The sequence below is a fragment of the Cupressus sempervirens genome, chromosome 7 (genome assembly GCF_028749045.1).
Source record: "Cupressus sempervirens isolate cs-2001-9-10 chromosome 7, ASM2874904v1, whole genome shotgun sequence".
Taxonomy (NCBI): Eukaryota; Viridiplantae; Streptophyta; class Pinopsida; order Cupressales; family Cupressaceae; genus Cupressus; species Cupressus sempervirens.
In genome coordinates, this window is record NC_143124.1 from 57,444,822 (window position 1) to 57,462,256 (window position 17,435).

Genomic DNA, 17,435 nt, shown 5'->3' on the forward strand with positions numbered 1-17,435 from the left:
TGATTTCATTGAAGAATTTCTTTCATTTTAAAGAGATAAATATTTTGAAAAATAGAAAAATATGTGGTAGAGGCTAGATGTATGATTGAAAAGTTTGAGCTACTATAGGATCGAAGAAGCTATACCTTTACGAAGGTTATGAGGCATTCCATGTGGAGATGGTGTGTCCAATAGTTAAGGGAGATCTGAAAGTCTGGAAGCTTTGCATCATTTATGAGACATTTCATTTGGAGATGGTGTGTCCAATGGTGTTTCAAAGCTGGATGGTAGTTGCATAACTATGAGAAAGTCTTACTCCTATATGACATATTTTCGAAGTATAATTTCTAGATAATGTTTCCTTTAGTTGTCACATTAAGTGAGGGTGTTGGAGTTAATGTTTCAATGGTAGTCAATAATAATTGTTGCACATGTGGCAAGCCTTGTTGAGTTACTGGCAACACAAGCTTAGTTTAAGATTGAGTTAAAAAAAATTAGTTTGAATCAAGTTCTTATTGTAGATGTGTTACATAGGTGTCCGTAAATTTTGGTTAGTTGTCAAGTTTGTGTGTGTTGTCAATCATGAAGTACCTTTTTGTTAATATAATTAGTAGTCATTTAGGAATGTCGTTTAGTCAAGCTATTGCATAAATTGGCATCTATTATTCAATAAAAATAAGCTGGAAGTTCCTTCTTTCTCTGTCATGTTTCTGTTGTTCTATTTTTCCAATAATAAGATATAGATAAGAAGTGCTTTATGAAGAATACATGTCAATAATAAGAGTTAGAAGTGAAGACTTGATACTTCTTGCCATTTGAGAGTAAAAGAAATAAATATAAGATATAGATAAGAAGTGATTAGTAAAGAAACATAGGGCCAATAAAAAGAGTTAGAAGTAAAGACTTGACAAGTCATATGTATTGTGATTCATTTAAAATTTAACTAAAACTATTAATTTTTACTTTTTTATTAACTTTAATACACATGACAAATTTTTAGTTAAATTTATGACTATGATAACTATGTATTGTCATATTTTAAATAATAATACACTACATGTATATAAAAGATATACATTGAATACTACAATAATATTTAATAAAATGAAATGTTGTATTTCTTAAAGTTAAGCTTAAAACACATTTAATAATAAAGTCCCCTCAAAAATTAAGGCCAGTTACAAAAAATATTAACAAAACATTTACATTTTATAAATATGACAAAGAATTCTAATCTAAAGTTATAATAAGAATTTAAAATATATATTTAATAAAATTTAGAACAAATAATAAACACATAGTAACCTTAGATTTAGCATTGCAACAATGTATTTTTAATAATAATAGATTATATGACCTATTAAAAATATATTAATTACAATAATTATATTTACTAGAAAAATTACTATGTATTTCTAGAAGTTCAATTATAGTAGCATTAATGAAATATGTAATTTGAAAATAGTTAAACTTATTAACAATCTTCTATGTTATTTAATATTCTATAAAAGAGTTAAACAATACTATTAACAAAATTTTGAAATATGTAATGAAAATTATTATACTTGTTTACAACTTATTATATTCTTTAATATTTTACTAAAAGTTAAACAATAATATAAATAAATTTTTCATATTATATAAATATTTTATAGAAAAAATGAAACAACTTATTATTATGACAAAGAAAAATAAAATATAATCTATTTTTATTTAAAAATAGTAATAATATCTAATGAGGCAAACCTTAATTTAAGCTCTAAAAAATAAATACTATGTAAAAAAAAGTGTGTCGGGAGTCATACAATCGTACCATCGTGCACTTTAGTATTAGTTTCCAGCTCACACATAAAACACATCTGTCCATTGCCTTGGGAGGAACGTCATCGAAGATTAATTATATGTCATTTGGGTGCACTTTGTACAAAAACATACAAAAAAATCTACATTTTTTGAGGAGAAAATTAATTTAGTGATTGTTAAAATTAAGATTGACCAATCAAAAATAAGGAAAAGTGAGATTTATATAATTATATAAAATAAGAATTAAATATAAACTATAGAAGTGACAATAATTCTATTAGATGATTGGTTGACTTAATTGTAAAATTAGATTGAATGATTCCAATACTTTGGTGCCTTTGGCAAGAACTAGTAATCAACTACTAGTACATGTGTGATAAACTATTGGTATATGTGGTTTCATCTTTAGAACTCTTTCGATAAGAATAAGTAAAAAGATCACGATTATTAGACTTTAACAATAATTGAATCACTTCCCTATACAAAGTATATCTATCTCCTTGTGCATTGCATCTCATTGATGGAAATGCTAGTTAATTATCTATAAAATATAGATTTTATAAAAAGAATCTCAAATTAAAAATAAAACATCCATAACGATGCCAATTTCTTCGCTGTCAAGTTTCAAATTTGGGCCTATTAGTGATATCCATGCCGTAAGAATATAAAAAGCGGAATCCCGACAAATAATATTTGAATCCTTACTTAAGCGGGATAATATAATTTGTTGGGAAGTGGAAAGGAAAAGTCCCTGCGTCCATGGCCAGATCATTTTCAATAATCTTGCACGATTTTCACGTGTTCTGAACCGTTGACCGAGGAAATCAGCTTATCGAACTCAAATAAAGAAATGCGTTCCCCAACCAATTACCAAATCGCAATCTGCTTTGCAAGAGTAGTGACTGGTTTCGACTTGCATCAGAAACTGCCAGGAAGAAAACAAAAATTAAAAAACCAAAAAAGTCGCGGTGCGTAAAGATGCAGAACATTACACCAACATTTTATAAACTTCAGAAAGATCACAATCTTTCTAGACTTAAGATATCAACCTCTCACATGATTCGGCATTTCTTGTATGAATTTTCAGAACAGAGTGCTTTGCATACTGCTGTTATCATTTCATAAAGCTCGTAGCTTTCTTCATCGCCTTCTCCTGCGGCCCGATTCCATGGCATCCAATTCCAAATAATAACAAATACGTAGTCCTTTTCTCATAACACATACACAGATAAATAGCTGCCAGTGTTTTGATTTTCTTATTTTGAGCGATGAGTTTAGGCAGCTGAAGGATATTGTGGATACTGTGTTGAAAATCAAACAAACAAATGTGCCATTAAAGGTTGCAGACCATCCAGTAGGTATGGAAGATCTGGTAAAAAGGTTTGAGATGAAAATTAACAATCCGATCTGTTGAGGGTCATCAGGGTGTAGGTATTATTGGAATCTTGGGTATGGGTGGTCATGGCAAGACCACCCTTGCAAAAGAAATATATAATAGAAAATCTTCTTTATTTAACTGGTCCAGTTTTGAGTATAATGTTCGAGATGGTGGATTGTTTGAGAAACAAAAATGTTAGAGTAAATAATTAATTTATTAATTATTTATTCTATTTACTTAAGCTTATTTAGGTAAATGCGTTTATTTAATATTTTGTATTTAATGCATGTTGTGGTTAGTTGATGACAACATGGGAGTTTGTTCCCTTCTAGCATGTTCCACCTTTTGTGGATATGTGCTGAGTTGTCATCCTTATCTTCTACCACCTTCCAGCTTGTTCTACAAGCTTCCATAAGCTCTTTATAAGCGGGCTCTCTCTCGTTGTATTTTCATCACATATTGTATATTGTAAATACATTTTCTCTTGTGTTTGCATATGTAGTCTCTCATGTCCGTTTAGAGTTTTTCCCTTGCTCCATGCTCTTCCTCTTCTTGGCTTCTCTTTGACAGGTTTTCGCATGCAGGTGATCTTGGGCGTCTTCGGAGTTGGCTTTTCTCAACTCCAACATGGTATCAGAGCCTTCTTGCTGCTGCTTCGTTGAAAAATTTTGAAGCCATGATTTGAAGTCACAAACCCTAGTTTGTTTGTGCATTTTTTCTTCAAATCAGGGGATTAGCAAATTTTCGAAGCACTTTGGGCCCAAACGGACATCACCATTGGATTTGAAAGGCTGGTTGCAGTTAGGATTCATATAAAATTTGCTAATTTTGGAGACAGAGCTCCGGGAGGCAATTTTTTTTTTACATCAGGGGCTGCCGTACGGATGTACGGACGATTTCGAGCTTGAAGATTTAAAAAAATATTAAAAAAATTTGTGCAAAGCGCGCTGCCGCGACACCGCCTAGCTGCCACTGCGGGGCCGCCTGCGCTCTGCCGGCGCCTCCCCAGTCACTGGCGGCTCCGCCTGAGCGTCTCCACTGACAGCGTTATTTCGATCTTCGTCTGCGCCCCACTTCTACGACAGTGCCACCATCTTTCTCCGCCACTGCCAGCTTTGCTTCTCTCTGCGTCGCCTATCTGTGTCAGCAGTGCCTCCGTCAGCAGATAGCTCGGCAACTGCAACACAGTCATTAGCGCCCACTCAGCACTGCCGTCCACGTGACACATGACAGGGTTGCCACGTGGCCCCTGCCACATTAGCATTTTGCCACGTGGCGTCCACGTGGCAATGCCATGTGGTTTCCATGTGGCCTCTTTTTTGTGTGACAGCTGACGTGGCCGTCAAATTTTTTCTAGTAATTTACTGACATCAGCATGACGTCAGCACTACATAATCCTTGCTTGCACTCTCCTTCTAGGTCCTTTTTGACCTACCTTCAGTTTTTTGGCCATAACTTGAGCATACAGAGGTATTTTTCTGATCCGAAAGAAGCGCCAAAAAACTGGTTTCGAGATGGAGATTTTGGTGTAGGTATTTTTAGGTTTTGATGCTTTTTCATTGCCTATTTTTTCAATCAAAGTCTGAAATTATGTTTTTGACTCTAGCATCCATATCTTTTGCGTCCCATGCCCTTTTTTGAAAACTTTATATTTTTGGAAAGCTGGTTCTGTCACCTTTTCAGAAATATAGTCCTTTTTTTTTGAATTTTTGGCCTATGCTCTTTCTATCATAGTTTTGGCATTTTTACTATATGGTGGATATCTTGAGTGTTTTAGGTCCGAGGATCATTTTTTTAGCATGGTTTCTTTTGTTTTAAGCTGTACTTTGTTTTGTATCAGCTTGTTTTCAGTTTTGATCATTGTAGCTATCATTTTGAAGCACTTTTATGTATCGCACTGAGATAAAGTGCCACTTTTGCATTCTGAAAATCATGAACGTTGTTTTGAGTCAGTTGTACTTGCACTATTTTTCATAAAGCACCATGGGGGGATAGTTGTTTGCTGTTTTAGGCCTTCTCTCTTTGTCAAGTGAGTGTCCCTTCCACGACATTAGCCCCATGTAGAGTCAGTTTGATCGTGTCTTTATAGGTGTCTGCACCTCTTTTCCTCTCTCCTCATTCTTGGTTCGTTTGTAGGAGACTTTGGCCCACCTTCTTAGTTGCCTGTCATAACACCCTGTTTGCATTAAGGGGGGGTTATGCTGTTGTTCTAATGCATCCGTGGTTCGATAGTGTGAACTATGTATTCAGTGGTTGATCCTATATATAAGGCGATTGCAGTGGCTGGCTACCTATGCATTTCGGTGAGATGGATCATCTACCATATAGACATGCTCGGTTCATGCCTTCTTCTTCCATGGAGGTTCTTCAGATCAACAGTTTGGCAAATTTGCGGCTTCTTCATGCTTCAATGATGCTCTTTCATGATCACTCCTTGTTCCTGTTTTAGGGGACATTTCCCTAGTTGGAGGCTTCTTCAGTTCTTCACTCGGTTCTTACCTCTTTTTGGGGGAGCATTTTTTCCACATGATTTTCTCTCTTTCCCTGTTTACAGAGGTTGCATCTTTTCTTGCATTGTACTTGGGTACCTAACATGGCTTTGTTGCCGGGACCCATTCATGCATTCCATCTTAGTTTTGTGAGCTTAAGGCATTTCCCTAAGTTGCACTTGAGGGGGGGTGTTAGAGTAAATAATTAATTTATTAATTATTTATTCTATTTACTTAAGCTTACTTAGGTAAATGCATTTATTTAATATTTTGTATTTAATGCATGTTGTGGTTAGTTGATGACAACACGGGAGTTTGTTCCCTTCTAGCATGTTCAACCTTTTGTGGATATGTGCTGAGTTGTCATCCTTATCTTCTACCACCTTCCAGCTTGTTCTACAAGCTTCCATGAGCTCTTTATAAGCAGGCTCTCTCTCATTGTATTTTCATCACATATTGTATATTGTAAATACATTTTCTCTTGTGTTTGCATATGTGGTCTCTCATGTCCATTTAAGATTTTTCCCTTGCTCCATGCTCTTCCTCTTCTTGGCTTCTCTTTGACAGGTTTTCGTATGCAGGTGATCTTGGGCATCTTTGGAGTTGGCTTTCCTCAACTCCAACAAAAAACTCATCCTGAAGGATATTGGTTTTGAAGAATAAATTGAAAATATTGAGGAAGGAAAAGAAAAAATCTCAAGTCATTTGAGATCTGTAAAGATATTGATTGTTTTGGATGATGTAGATCATGTGGACCAATTTGATGTTCTTTTGCCTGCAAAAGACAACCTTGCAAGTGGTAGCCTAGTCATTATTACCACCAGGGAACACAGTGTCCTACATTCATTTTCATCCCCTCTATATATAAAATGGAAGTACTTAATCCATTGGATGCTAGTGAACATTTTTTGCTGGTATGGCTTTGAACAACTTCCTCTTTGAGATGGATGGATTTCAGGGGCTTGTTGAAAAAGTAGTAGAAGCTTGTCATGGGGTACCTCTATCTCTTAAGGTAATTGAAAAGGCACTCTACAAGGAAACTAAAAAAAAATGTTGGGAGTCTTTGTTGAATAAAATGAAGATGATATTGCCAGCTGATATTGAGAAGGTATTTAAAATCAGTTATGTCACTCTTGATGATAATTTTTTTAAAAGTATGGACCATCATTTAAGAGACATGGGAAGGGACACTGCTAAAAAAACAATCACCCTATAGCAATTGGCTTCCCCAACCAATTATTTATGTCCAAATCAAAAAGAGGAGGTAAGATTCATTCTTTTAATTAATAGTTATAAACTCAATAATTCATAAATTATTTGATTATATAATAATAATAAAATATTTCATTTTGTTAAACATAAATGTTTGTCAATTATTATTTTTTTACTTTTATGGTTAAATGACATTTTGGCAAAATGCCCTAGCTGGTTAGAATTGTTTTGCAATTAAATAGCAAAAATAACTAGCCCATTTGCTCAAATAGTGTTTTTAAAGGTATCAAGTTCCAAATAGATTTGTTTACCTTTTCTTCTTCTTCATGTCTTTGCCTTCAAAAAATGTTTCGCATAACTTCAAGTCTGCAATATGATGATTAATTTTGGTATTCTCTAGTCTATTTGTCACCTTGCTTGTGGTACAACATCCTTCCTTGTTTTTGTTGATTCATTCAGTTATAGTTGGGAAGGTGTTGGTGATTCCACCAACATAAAACTCCAAACCTCATGATGTTCATAGAGAAAATTCTATTAGAGTTCCCTTTTTAGATCATTTTCATGATCAGAGATTTCTCTTATGCATAATCAATTATTGTTTCCATAGCCCCTAAGAATTAACTCTTCAAGAAGCATAACATTAAAGTACCAAAAGGAAAATTAGCCAAACATTCCTAACACACATTTACAGAGCTATGCAATTAGCTATAACCTAACTCTAAATGATACCTTGGATGCAACCATCTCAAGCATCCACAACACATGATCAATGAGAGCCAATTTGATTTTTTGATTGTTAAACATAAAGTACCTTGAAATTTTCTTAATACTAATAAAAAAAGAATAAACTGACCTCCTTCATGTGATGACTTGTTTCCGCTAAAGACATAATATTTATTGATGGTTGGGGACAATAAGAATACCAACTTAAACATATTGTTACCGAAAAAAATTCTCCAACCCGTTTAATGTAGTCTACATATAAATGTTTATATACAAAATATAGCATTGGAAATGGGATCAACATTAATCCCAAGTTATCTTATTAATCCATCGGATGCTAGTGAACTTTTTCTGTTGGTATGTCTTTGAACAACTTTCTCCTTGGATAGATTTCAGGGGCTTGTTGAAAAAGTCATACAAGCTTGTCATGGGGTACCTCTATCTCGTAAGGTAATTGGAAGGGCACTCTACAAGGAACCTAACAAAAAATGTTTGGAGTCTTTGTTGAACAAAATGGAGATGATATTGCCAGCTGATATTGAGAAGGTACTTAAAATCAATTATGTCACTCTTGATGATAAAATTTTTTAAAGTATGCACCATCATTTAAGAGACATGGGAAGGCACATTGCTAAAAAATAGTTACCCTACAACATTTGGCTTCCCCAACCAATTATTTGTGTCCAAAATCAAAAAGAGGAGCTAAGATTCATACTTTAAATTCATAATTATAAACTCAATAATTCATATATTATTTAACTATATACTAATAAAAAAACCATTTCATTTTGTCAATCATAAATATTTGTCCATTATTTTTTATTACTTTTATGGTTAAATGATATTTTAGCAAAATGCCTTGGCTGATTGGAATTGTTTTGCAATCAAGTAGCCAAAATAACTAGCCCATTTACTCAAATAGTGTGTTTAAAGCTACCAAGTTCCAAAAATATTTGTTTATCTCAATTTTGGTTGTATTAGACTTTCTATAATTTGGCTTTTGAATTTGTATATTTATCTTCTACTCTTTATTCAAATGCATACCATACATTATTTATATTGTATAAACATATTCTTTTAGTGATGTGTATTTTTCCTTTATATAGGTTGTTATTTCTAGATGTAGTTCATTCTTAGAGCTAGCATTGCCAATTCATTTGTATCTTGTGTCAACTCTCACAGTTGATTTACATAATAAAGTATAGGTGTGTTATTTGATCATTCTGTTAAGTGGGACTTGTGTTCTCTAATGAATTTTAGCTATTCAAGACATCAATTAGCTATTTGAAACATCATTTTTAATAAGGGAAAAAAGAAAAGAAAAGAAATGTTAGGATACATCAATAAGGAAGGAAAAAAAGGATGTCAAATTATTGTCTTTTAATAGATAGAAACAAAAAATGTGTGTAAAACTTCCAAGAGAGTAATGAGTGGTTACTAAAAAGTTAAACTTATAAGTTAGATGTCAATAAAAAATGACACCCTAAAAATCTTGATGGATGTTTATAGATATGATTTTCTACAAGTTTTTAGAATCAACATCTTGCATCATACTCAATGACCCATCATTAGGTGACAGAATTGAAATCTTTGTGAGCCCAAGTTGAATAACATTTTTCTGTTTGCAATTAAAAATATTTGCCACCATAATAGTATTAATTGGTGTTGGTGGCATAATTTTCTTATGGTTTCATTGACATGGTAAGAAACATAAGACTGTTTGACACTGTGTCTTATGCATATTCTATTAGTCTGTATAATATTATATAGCTTATAGTTAACTATGGAGCTTGAAATATATCTTGGGAAATCAATTGAAATTTGTGAAGAGAAAAAAAATAATGTTACATTTTGTAATATTTTATTATTTTGATTAACATATATTTATTTCATAACATGAATAATAGAGAGCTCTAGCTTTTGAAGATAAGATTATATAAATGATAAAATCAATTATTTTTATCTCATAAACTTTCTACTTGATAAAAATAGACCCTAAAATTGTTAGAAATAGGGATTACTTGGTGGGGGGCATCAATAATCTACAAATTTTGGTCGCCAACTGGATATTATTACTTACTTTAAACCATGCATAATAGAAAAAAAAGTAATATTGAACAATGACAATAGCAATGCACAAAGATAACTCATAACACCATATTTTGTTAACTACAAAAACCCTAGCCAAGGGAAAAACCTGGTGGGGATGATACCCACTAGATAATATACTAATATATATGTTCCTTGTTAGAGGATGGACCCTGTTAGGAGTCAATGAGAAAATTCAGTATAAGCAATCCCTATTAGGAGACTTTGGATCCCTGTTATGAGATTCCAACCCTGTTAGGAGTTGTGGTAACCCTGTTAGGAGTTGTAGTAGAATGCATGCAAGAAGAGCCCACTTCCCAAACATGCAATTTCAACTACTAGAAGAGCTCATTACTCAAACAAACATTTTACTATTATTTTCTTCTTTCCTTGACTGATCTTTGATCTTCAACTCAATCTCGAATCACCAGATAACTTCACATATATTGCTTTCACGTATAGTCACAATTCGCAATTCACACTTGCACTTCACTTCCACATAATATTAAGATAGCTTGTTCCTTATCGTAATAATCTACAAATTTTGGTCGCCAACTGAATATTATTACTTACTTTAAACCATGCATAACAAAGAAATAAAATAATGTTGAACAATGACAATAGCAATTCATAAAAATAACTCATAACACCATATTTTGTTAACTATGAAAACCCTAGCTAAGAGAAAACCCTGGTGAGGATGATACCCACTAGATAATATACTAATATATATGTTCCTTGTTAGAGGATGGACCCTGTTAGGAGTCAATGAGAAAATTCAGTATAATCAGTCCCTATTAGGAGACTTTGGATCCCTGTTATGAGATTCCAACCCTGTTAGGTGTTGTAGTAGAATGTATGCAAGAAGAGCCCATTGCCCAAACATGCAATTTCAACTACAAGAAGAGCTCATTACTCAAACAAATAGTTTACTATTATTTTCTTCTTTCCTTGACTGATCTTTGATCTTCAACTCAATCTCGGATCACCAGATAAGTTTGCATATATTGCTTTCACATATAGTCACAATTCACAATTCACACTTGCACTTCGCTTCCACATAATATTAAGATAGCTTGTTCCTTATCTCAAGAAGTCCTTTGCATAAATACCATGCCTTTACATAAAATACTGCTAGGTCAACCAAGACCATAATTCACTATTCCAAGTTAGAGTAAACATCTAAGATGTCGGCCCTAATTGGAAAAGTAGTTGTTTTGTAAACAAAACAATTATTTCCTTCAATCCATTCTCCTGCTTCATCAAAACACAATCATCTCTATTTCGTACAGTCCGTACAAACTTCTAAGGTTATACATGTCATCAACAACATTTATAGTATCTCCATGTAACTTTGCTAGTCATAATATGGTGTCTACAACATCTTATAAATAAAACAATACATTGTGTAAACGAATTCTATTCTTAGATAATTTTCTTATTACCAAACACTAAGCATCTTTATTTATGAGGTTTCCTATCACCATGTACATCATGTGTTTCCATTAATGACAATAATTACATATCATTATTCGCCAATTGTCAACAAAAATTTCTTGTATAAAACCACTTACAATATCCTTCTATTTGCATCATTTGTATTTTTTTTAATATATATATTTAAAATAAATTAATCAATAATCCAAAAATTAATAAAACCCGAACAAAACTTTTCTAAAACATTGCAGGTTATTTATTATCATGGATTATCTCTATCTCCCAAGACTTCTGGAGGATAAACTATATAGTGACTCCTATGAATAAGTTGAGAGCCTTTGTCTCATAAGATTGTTAAAAATATTAGTAGATATTGCTTTTAAGTTATAATATTTTTTTATGATAAAGAGAAATTGATATTCATTGATGTATTTTTTTTCATTAGAGAAAATAATGATCTGCTCATTGAATAATACAATAGATCAAGATTTGAAAAAACTATTAAAAAAGAACTTGATTAAGTTCAATAATTCAATTTATAAATATACATGATCATATAAAAAAATTGAAATTTGAATAAGGATATTGGGAAAAGAACATATGCTGATCAGTTTGAATCTCAACCAGTTATTTATGTCTAGAGTAAAAAAGAAGCAGGGTTCTTATTGTTAAATTAATTTGATAGATATAGATCTTTTCATTTCATTTTTACGCTGAAGGCATACCCTTTTTGAACAATTTTGATCCTTTTTTTTCATCGGCGGTCGTAAATCATGCTTGGGGTTTCAAGACAATAGGAGAAATCCTATCCTTCCATTTGTTTGTTCATCAAGTTTGAGGTCTTTCTCTGCTTTAAACTGGGTTGCTGAAAATGATGGAGGTAGGAAATACTATGAAGAAGAGACATGCAAGCACGTTTTTGGAACATGTCATTCCACAACCATGCATGTCATTGGAACATCATTCACACCGCCTAGGGAAAACACTGCCTCTAAAAATAATTCACTTAGTTTAGCATTCTGGTCACCATCCACCGTTCATTGTTGATTTTCCTCTTGTTGAAGTTCGTTGGAGGCCTCCTTGTGATATATGACATCTGCATAATTTACAAGAGGCCATAGATCTCCTTATTTCTTTTTATCATATTACTCAGAGTTGGGTTTTATCTAGGTATCCCATATTATTGCTTTTATCATATTTATCTGAACTGGGCTTCGTTCATTCTCAATTACTCTAGTAGCATAATAGCTCATGAAGTGGTAAACAAGAAATATCAAATAAGGCAATTTTATTTATGGTATGGTAGTTAGTGTTGTTAATGATCTAAATATGGATAATTTCCCATGTAGAGATTGTGAAAAGGTGCTTGAAATGGATGACTGGGCTCTATCTTTGGAAGATATGTCGATGACGGATAAATTTAAGCAAAATAAATGAATCATGAAGTAATGGAAGTTGGTGATGAATGCCATGCAAACATTTCTTGAATTCATGAACAAAATAGAGTTCTGAATTATGTCCACCAGATTCAGTTTTTCAACCATGGTGGTGTGTAGATGAGTTGTTTTATGAAGATCGCCTCCTTCCTCTCACTGAATCCTTGAGCATCAGAGATCTGCATTCAAAGAGCATCCTTAATAGCACACCATTTTCTAGCGATTTGGGATCCATCATTCGGTTGGAGATGATATGACCTTGCAAGTTATTGCAGTTGCAGCACACGGAGACAGGGTTGCCTTTGCCTCTTCTTCTTCTTCTTCATGTCTGGGCTTTGCCTTCACAAAACACTTCACGTAACTTCCAGTCTACAATATGAAGATTACTTCTAGTATTCTCCATTCTATTTTTCACCCTTCTTGTTGTACAGCATCCTTATTTTTGTTGATTCATTAAGTTATAGTTGGCAAGGTGTTGATTTCACCAGCGTAATACTTCAAACCTCATGAAATTCATAGAGAAAAAAGTATTAGAGCTCGCTTTTCATATCACTTATAATATATTTCTCTAATGCGTAATCAATTATTTTTTCCATAGCCCCTCAATAATTAACTCTTCAAGAAGCATAACATTAAAGTACCGAAAGGAAAATTGGCACAATATTTCTAACACACATTTACGGAGCTATAGAGTTAGCTATACCCTAATTCTAAACTTGATACCATGGGTGAAACCATCTCAAGCATCCAACACACATGATCAATGAGAGGCATTTTCAATTTTTGACTGTTAAATGTAAAGCAACTTGAAAATTTTCTTAATAATAATAAAAAAAAGAATTAACTAACCTCCTTCATGTGATGACTTGTTTCCACTAAAGACATAATATTTATTGATGGTTGGCGACAATAAGAATACCAACTTAAACATATTGTTAACAAAAAAAATTCTCCAACCCATTTAATGTAGTCTACATGTAAATATTTATATCCAAAATATAGTAGTGGAAATGGGATCAACATTAATCCCAAGTTATCTTATTAATCGCAGGCCATGTGATTATAGAAGTGTATCTATTAGAATATGAGATGAGAAAAAGAGAAAAGCTATTACATTTTAGGTCTCTCTACTGGTCCCAACATAAAGTAAAGGATTAATGAAGAATTAAAACATAATATATCTTTATTTTTGTTTGGTGACATGACTTCCAACTCGCCAATCAATTCCAGAAAGTGGATTGAAAAAAGTGGCCTCCACCTACAAAGGAAGGGACTACAAACTAACTCTATTGGAATACTAGAGCTCCAAGGAACAAGAATGGAATGTGTTCTGATTGTCAAAAAAATTGGAGTTTGTGATGTCTCTTGTCTCGTTGCTTAGAAGATAGAGACAATGCCCTCATAGAATCAATTAGAAGTGGCTATTTTTCTCAACACTCTTAATGATATTGCTTTCCATATCCATCTCTGATAAAATAATATGTAATCCAATCTTTATCTTCTCTAATATATGCTATATTGTATTTTTTCACTTCTCTTACCTTGCTGAGTACAAAATATCTGTAACCCTACAGTATGTCGGATCAACTTCGACCAAAACCATGCATATCAAGCAAGCAAAGGGATTTCTGTTAAGCACATTCTCTTTTAGTATTACATATGAATGTACAAAACTCACTAGAATGTAATATTTACACATTTTTATTCTTAATAATTACTATTATCATCTGTTAAAATTAATTTTACAACAAGCATTACTTGCTTCTGTGAATTTGTGGTAGCAAGAAGTATTGGTGAAGGTGATGTGTATGGCCCCAAACATTTTCACAAAGAATATAGATGTAGAACGTCACAATCTTGAAATAATTGTCACTCATTAAACTTAGCATATGATGATAAAAGTATTGCTTTAATAACATTTATCATCTTCTTGTTAAAACACTCTATGCACCCCATTTCTCTCATGGGTTGGCTAGGTTAGCCCATCATGATTACCTTCCAATACATACATTGACAGTTTGAGAAACTACATTTTAACAAACAAGAGAGTTAGGATGAAATCATTACTGAAATCCATGCTCTGCAACTACTTGTTTTTCATTTAATCTAAAGCATGTTAGGATGCCATCATTTCTAAATTTCATGCTCTGCAATTACTTGTTTGTCACTTGAGGTTTGGTTATGAAGGAGTCCCTTATGATTCCAACATAGTGAATGAAGAGGGATTATGAAAGTTTTCTAAAGCTTTAATAATCCATACTTGTACATGAGGTCAATAGGTTAGGAATGTGACTTAAGGGTATACTATAATTTGAATGATCAAATATCAATGTAATGCTCAAGATTACATAAATAATCAAATATCTACATAATGTTCAGGAATATAACAACCTTGGTTGGATAAGTTAGTTATTTTTGTTCATGAAATTTCTAACATTTACATTTCAGGCAATAGTTATAAGCATTGTTGGAGCGGATTTCAAGTATCTAGAAACATTTGTAATTCAAGAATTGGTAATAAATCTAGAGATCATATACCATTTAAGTATGATGTTAGTAATTTAATTATCATATACAATAGATCTATGTTTATATGATATAAATATGGAGCTCTACAACTCAAAGGGCATACTCATGCAATCATAGTAAAGAATGAAGAGAAGAAATACAAAGAAATTATATGTCTTTTGAGCCAATTCTATTATTATTATAAGTGAAACACATCAAACAGATTTTACACTTCACAATTTTCACATTGCAAATTATTCATGTTAGTTAAGAGTAATTATGAGTGTTGACAATGAGTCAAAATTGATATATTCTAATATCTCTTCATAAATTTAATTGGTTTTATTAAATCCCTTTTAGATGTGATCTTACAATCATATATTTGGAGGTCTTGAAGCTAATCACTTCAAGGGAAACCATACATATGTACCTATTACATAAAGGAGTATTGACAAGTAAAGTCTAGAATGATTTTAATATTTTATACAAGGTTTTGTGTATTCAGTTAGTAGACTATTTTCAGTTAGTAGACTATTTTCAAGTTATAAATCCAAACACTTTTCTAACTTATTATTTCAATTTATTTTAGTTTTGATATGGGAGATGTTGAGATAATGGGTGTTGCACACATTGCATAATATTTTTATATTGTATTATTTTATTTTATTATGTAATGTTGCACCTAGATGGATGCACAACATGTAAAGATTCCTATGGAATATACCTGATGAATTGTATTGTAACATTGTGATAATATTTCATGTAATTATTTAATATTGGGGAAAAAAAAATTTCAATATTAAATGTGGGGTCAAAGGGTTAGGTAGCACATGGTTTTAGCACAAAGTTTATGTAATACCACTTGGTGGTTTTATGGGACTTGCTACTAGATATAAGTAGCCACAAGGGTAGTTGTTGGTTTGAGAAAGAAGAAGAAAAAAAGGGAAAGGATCAAGCAGGACAAGGCTTGATAAGTTAGCCAAGGGAGCATTTTGTGAAGGTTGGAAGCATAGCATGAGATGTGTGGATTCATACTTGTTCACATGGATTGTCTGGTAGTGGCTATGGAATTGAAGGCTTCTTTGGTTGTATTGCAATGGTATTTTTACTAAATAATACATGGTGATGGATGCTTTTGGATGCAACCTTTTTCCATCAATAAGGGTTTCCCAGGGTATATCTTGTGTCACAATTTTATGGATATGTTGTCTACTCTTTTGCATGTGGATTTCAATCACATATTTATTTTAGATCAATTATGGGTTATTTGAAAATGGTTTTATTATTTGTTGCAAGTTTCCTAACAAGTGGTATCAGAGCTATGGTTTTGTTGTTGTGACTCCAGATTGAATCCATGGGAATCCATGAGAGAATAAAAGAAAGGGCAAGATATATGAGTTATTTATTGTAGATCTTAAAGTTTTGAATTTTTTGTTATGATGGGATGTTGGTACATTTTGGGCATGTGAAATTGTTAGACAGATGGACTTTTTGGATGTTTCATTTAGATGAGGGTTTTAGGGGAAGCTTGCAGAAATGACCTCCTAGGTAAAAACAAACCTCATTATTGGATCTAGATTGACATTTCCAAAAAAATTAATATATAATATGCCCTAGTTTGGCCATGTTCAGAGGAAATGAAAGAGTTTTTAGTTTCAACATGTCATGGCCATCAAATTTGATCTCATCCGAATTTTTGTCACAAAAAAAATTAAAAATGTACTAAAAATGGAAACAAAGTTGTCTTAGTAAAATGACCATAACTTTCTCTCAGGATATCAGATTTCATAATTCATATAAGCATTGGAAAGTTAATTAAGAGCATTACAACTTAGTGTAGGTTTGGTTCTATGATTTTGGTATTTTATTAGCTTTCAAGAGCCTCAAAGTTAGATGTTGTTTATTTTGAGCATAGATTAGGGCATAACTTAGGCATACGGAGTCAGATTTTGGATTTTGAGTAGTTAATGGAAATCTCTTGGAGATCTCTACACATTGGTTCAGATTTGGTGTAGGTTTGACATGGTTTTTTTGGTGATATATTGATCTAAATAGTTTATGGTATATATTGACTATGGTAGCATTGTGAGTTTATGACATTGTATGTTTAGAGATTTAAGATTTGATGTCATTGTATACTAAACTCATATTTCCGATTGGTCTCATGATGATATGATTATCAATGTTTGGTTTAGATATGTATGATGACTTGTTGAGTCTATGAGTTGTATAGTGTTGTAAGTGGTCTATACTTATAGGTTGCATTTATAGTTTGGTTATTGGTTATCTTTGCCTATTAATCTTTCATTATTGGTGCATATTTAGATTGGTGTCTATATTTGGGTTGTGTATGCCCTAAATCACATGATTTACTAATTTTTC